Consider the following 6088-nt stretch of genomic DNA (forward strand, 5'->3'; position numbering starts at 1 on the left):
GCTCCACGCTCAGGGCGGAGTCCGCCTGAGGATTCACTCTCTTGATCTCCCTCTGCCCCTCCCCCTTCATGCTCTCTCTGTCTCTTTCTAAAATACATAAATCTTTAAAAAAAAAAAAATTGGCTTCTGGGTGGCTGTCATTAAGCATCTGCCTTCAGCTCAGATCTTGATGCGAAAGTCCCGGGATCAAACCCTGCATTGGGCTCCCTGCTCAGCAGGAAGCCTGCTTCTCCCTCTCCAAGCCCCTTGCTTGTGCTCCCTCTCTGTGTCTCTCTCTGTCAAGTAAATAAATAAAATCTTAAAAAAAAAAAAAAAAGTGCTGTCTCCAGTAGGCACTCAGTAGGCACTCAACAAACGGTAGCTCTTCATATCAGCGATACAATCTCATGGGTATGACCTTAACCCCACACACTGGTCAGCAACCAGTGTCCCTTCCTCTGTGTCAGATTGCCCAATAAAACAGATTCCTCAAAGGCCACAAAAATGGGGGGAAATACTTCTTGGAATGACTTGACATTCTTAAAATGAAATGTCATGGGCTCAGGAAGTGGGGGAAAGGCGGGGTGGGGGTAGGGCTGGAGACTAGAAGATCGTTGACCTTCCTTGCACTCATTTTACATTTCAGTATTTTTAAATTATTTTCAGTAACACTGTGAGGGAGGGATCACCATATTTTCAGTGTTTTGTGCCCCCAGACATCTTAATTGGGGTCTGGGGCTCATCTTGAGACAGGGGAGAGAAATTGATTCTCTTCCCCAGTTAAGCTCTTACTTCCTAAACACGCATCGACGTGGGAGGGGCACTCAACTTGGGAGGCATCTGGCTCAGGAGAGAAGAAAAGAGACACCCCATCGCCCACCCTCTCCCCGCTGTGGACTCTCAGCATTCTTTTGCCTCCCCTCGCACCTGACTCTCCTGCATGTGTCTGAGAAATCTCCCCCCTTGCAGATGTGAAACTCTCCCTCTCTCTAGGGGCTCCAAATGTTGCATTCTCATTTCCCAGACCCCTCACTGCTGGCCTAGAGGCTCCAGCCCAGCTTTGACTTAGAAGATGGGCACCAGCAGCGGAAGCAGGAGCTTGGGGAGAAGTAGCCAATGGCCAACGGGGGCTCACACCAGCACAGTGACGTCCCCACCAGAAGGGGTCTGATTTGAACATTGTTCCTGCTTGGGTTCCCACTGAAGCTATTTCCCTCCAACTCTTCTAGAGAATCTGTGAGCTCCTCTCCATGTCCATCTCCAAACTCCTTTTCTGCTTGTATCAGCCCCGATCAGTTCTCATCTTTGCATCTAAAACCTTGAGCAGGGGCCCCTGGGTGACTCCATCAGTTAAGTGTCTGCCTGTGGGTCAGTTCTTGATCTTGGGGTCCTGGGATCGAGTCCCGCATTCGGCCCTCTGCTCAGCAGGGGGTCTTCTTCTCCTGCCTGTGCCTCTTTTTCCCCTCTCCCCACTCATGTGTCCGTGTGCACACACTCTCCCTTTCCCTACCTCCCTCTTTCTCTCTCTCAAATAAATAAAATCTTTAAATATTAAAAATAAAACTCTGAGCAGGCCACCAAGAGTGGAACAGCATGGATGTGGATTTCCCAGGCCTAAAAAAGCACATGCAGGAGGAAGGTGGGCATGAGACATCTCTCTGCTTGGTTTCCTACTTGAAGGAGTTGACAGAAACACCTTCCCTTCAGAGGTGGGAGGTCCTGAAGGGTTTAGGGAAAAGGAGTTGAAGCCCAAGATTGGCTAAATGGAGCCTGAGGGACTAACAGCCTCCTACCGAGGATCGGAGACACGAGGTGCGAAGACAAAGGGAGAGAAAACTATGGGTCCTCCCCTGCCAAGAGCTGGCAACTGATGCCTTGCCCTACTGGGAAAGACCCCAGGTATTTTGTGTGGTAAGGGTGGAACCAGGATCACCTCAGCGACCAAAGATTCGAAACACACTGAGAAATGCACTGTTGTCTGCTCCCCTCACGCTGCCCACGCTCCCCAGCTCCCACTGCTGACAGACATTTTCTTAGTGCTGAGAAGCAGCCCCCTCTCCTTGTATTCCCCATCCCCCTAAGTACTCCTTTTATCCCTTGACCACCTCTTTAATGATGCGATCTGCTCTTGCCTTCAGCACAGTAAATAATGGACACGTCTATCCTTTGGCAATCTTGATGATAAGGAATGCCGATTTGACTTCCATTTCCCACAACATGGCTGACTAGACAACCTTCCTGACCCTTAGATGAAATCAACTGAAATGTTGGAGTAATGTTTAAAAAAAAAAATTGTAGTTATTTCCTAACAAGGAAGGAAGGAATATCCAGAGGCCAAAATCTACAGAAGCTGACCAAGTGTCACGATTCACCTTGAGGGCATTTGACAAACCCTGTGGGTATCAGTCTCTCACAAGTTCTGAGGGGACAGAAGGCAAAGACCAGTTCTCACCTAAGGCGGGGTCTCAAGGAGCCCTCTTCATAAATCTGAAAATTCAAAGAGCCATCCCCTCTGTGTAAGGACTACTAGGAATAAATGAATCCCACCCTGCGACCATATTTGTTTCCTAGGGCTGCCCTCACAAAGTACCACACACGTGGTGACTTAACAGAAACATATTCTCCCACAGTTCAAGAGGCCAAAAATCCAAAATCAGTATCACCCGGCTGAATTCAAGGTGTTTGAAAAGTCTTCAGAGTTTTTTGGAGACAATGTGTTCCTTCTTCTTCCAAACGCTGACTGTCCCTTGGTGGGTGGCAACCTCACACCAGTCTCTGCTTCTGTGTTCACAAGACCTTCTCGACCCTCTGTGTGTGTCTCCCTCTGCCTCGCTCCTCTGAGGACATTTGTGGTTGCATGTAAGACCCACCAAGATAATCCAGAAAATTTTCGCCATCTTGAGACCCTCAGTTTAAGCACATCTGCAAAGACCCTATTTCCAAATAAAATGTTCACAGGTGTCAGGGATTAGGACCTGGAATCTTGGAGGGTTATTATTCAGCCTACCACACATCCCTAGCTGGGACTACAAGGGCACCTTTTTGGTTTTGGTTGTGTTTTCAGAGTGAAATGGCAAAATATATCCTCCCTGAGAAGTTATCGTCTCAAATGAAAGGTGTGCAGCCCAAAATCACACTGTCTGAGTGGTCAACAAAAACTTCAGAGTTCACTGTTAGAAATCACAAAACCCAAAGGGAAAGCCTCATGAGCAAGAGCCAGCAGAAACAACAAGCAACTAAGTCAGACCCACCAAGACTTCGGACCCTGCTGTGCACAGAATATACAGCATGCTTAACAGAGTTAAATGCACATAAGGGGCACTGATAATGTCAGGAAGGCACAAGAGGCTGGATCATTCCACTTTATTGTGGCAGCACATGAATCCCAAATCTCAGTGACTAAGAGCAAAGATTTGTTTCTCACTCATTTTGCGTGTGGCTGAAGGTCAACTGTCAGTCTGTTCTAATCCCAGTGACCTCTTCATTCTAGGATCAAGGCTGAAGGGCATGCTAAATGGTGAGAGAAATGTCAGCCCCCACAATAGTTTTTAGAGCTTCTGCTTAGGCATGAAGCCTGTGATTTCTGGCCATATTCCTTTGGTCAAAGATATGGTCAAGGCCAATGTCAATGAATGAGGAAGTACTCCTCCCCTGGGGAGGAACTGCAAGTCATGTAGTGACAAATGGAGGAATGTATAATTCTCTTACAAGGAAGAGAGAGAATCACCGGGAGCAATCATTACAATCTGCTACAGACTGAGAAATTGCCAAATAGATTTGGGGGGTGGGGTGCAAATGGACCTGTAGAAATGAAAACTCTAATCACTGAAATGTACAAGTCAAAAGATGGGTTGAACCACCAATTAGACACAGCTGAAGAGAGAATAAGAAAATTGGGCAGGAGGGGGAGTGTATTTGTCTGGGTTCAGAGAAACAAAACCAATAGGATGTGTGGACTTATATGTAGAGAGAGATTGGTTTTAACAAATCGGCTCATAAGATTATGGAGGTTTGTGAGTCCAAAATACGTAAGGCAGAATGATAGGCTAGAGACCCAGGGAAGAGCTGACATTTAGTTGAGTCCAAAAGCAGCCTTGAGAAAGGATTACCTCTTCCATGAATACCTCTGTCTTTTTGCTCTTAAGGCCTTCAACTGATTGGATAAGGCCCATCCACATTATGGAGGATAATCTACTTTACTCAAAGTCTACGATTGAAACGTAAATTTCATCTGAAAAATATTTCCACAGCAATATTCAGATGCATCTGGTCAAATACCTGAGTACCTTGGCCCAGCGAAGTTAACATATAAAATTAACCACTAGAAGGGTAGATCTGAAGTGAACATCAAGGAGGCAATATAGAGAAACATAGGATAAGAAAATGTGAGAGGTTAATATATAAGACATATGATGTATAGAGTGAGACGATCTATTACATGTCTGATCACAATCTCAGAAGACAGGTGAGAAATGAGGAAGCCACTTTGAATATTTAAAAAGACAACAGTTGTTTAAGACACCAGTCTACCAACTCAGGAATCCCAGCAAATCCCAAGCTGGACAAATAAGGAGAAACCACATCATGGTAAAACTACCGGACATCAAAAACAGAGAAGATAGATTACCTTCGAAGGAAGAACAATTAAATTTATGGATGATTTCTCAGCAGTAACAGAAACCCAAAGTGGATAAAATAAGTTCTAAGTGCATCAAAAATCTCAGTCAGGGGCACCTGGGTGGCTCAGTTGGTTAAGCATCTGCCTTTGGCTCAAGTCATGATCCTGGGGTCCTGGGATTGAGTCCTGTGTCAGGCTCCCTCCTCAGTGGGGAGCTTGCTTCCTCCTCTTCCCCTGCCTGTCATTCCCCCTGCTTGTGTGCTCACTCTCTCTCTCTCTCTCTCTCTCTCTCCCTCTCTCTCTCTGTCAAATAAATAAATAAAATCTTTTAAAAATTCTCCGTCAACTTAGACCTGTATATCCTACAAAATGTGTATCCCTTCAGGAAAAGGGACAAAAAGACTCAGACAAACAAAAGTTGAGAGCATTTGACATCAAAAGGTCTTGATCAGATAAAGATCTAAAGGGTGTGTTTTAGGCTGAAGGATACCCTTCCCATGTGGAAGTTACGATACCTAAGAAGAAAAGAGGAGAGAACCTGGTAAATACGTGAGTTAATCTAAACAAATATTGACTATATACAACAGTAATAATCTATTCTGGGTTATCAATGCAACAACTGAAACACAGAGGGAAAGAACTGTAGGGAAAGTGACTTCATGTTCCTGCTGTGTTTCAGAGAAGAATAAAGACACTGATTCATTTGAGACATGGATAAGTTAAGCATATACAGATTCCTAGAGTCACCTCATCACTAGAGAAGTGGTTTCCATCTGGGTCAAGGAAGGGAAACAGTTTTGACCCCAGGAGACATGAGACAATGTCTGGAAACATTTGTGGTTGTCAGAACTGGAGGGGTGTTACTGGTCTCTGGGGGAAAGAAGCTGTGAGGCTGCAAAGCAGCCAATCAATGATGCACAAGAAAGCCAACATGCAACAGAGAATTATTCAGCCCAAAATATCAATAGGGGAGAGGTTGGGAAACTCTGTACCAAAAGGAAAAAGCAGAATAAGGAAAATGACTCACTCAAGAGATTACTCTGACCAAAAAGAAGGGACCTTAAAAAATAAAAGGCAGAACAAATGGGAAACATAAGTAATATAATAGAAATAGATCAACAAGTCAATGGACTAAGCGATCCAGTAAAAGATAAAATTGTCAGAGTATATTTTTTAAATGATGGTAAAATTCTAACTGTTTCTAAGAGACCCACAGAAAACATACAGATCTAGAAAAACTGGAAATTTTTAAAAAGAGGGCAAAGTATATGCCAGGCAAATTCTCATGAAGAAAGCTGATTTCATTACATTAACATCAAAGAAAGAAGACGTTAAGGCACAGAGCATCTGTGTAGAAGTTTCGATTCATCAGGAAGGTAAAACAGTTCTAACCAAGCACACACTTCATGGCGCAGCTTCAAAATAGATCAAAATGGGTAGAACCACAAGGAGAGCCTGCCAAATCCACTGTCCTATTAAGACAGTAATAAT

Source organism: Mustela erminea, chromosome 1 (assembly GCF_009829155.1).
Source record: "Mustela erminea isolate mMusErm1 chromosome 1, mMusErm1.Pri, whole genome shotgun sequence".
In the NCBI taxonomy this organism is placed as follows: domain Eukaryota; kingdom Metazoa; phylum Chordata; class Mammalia; order Carnivora; family Mustelidae; genus Mustela; species Mustela erminea.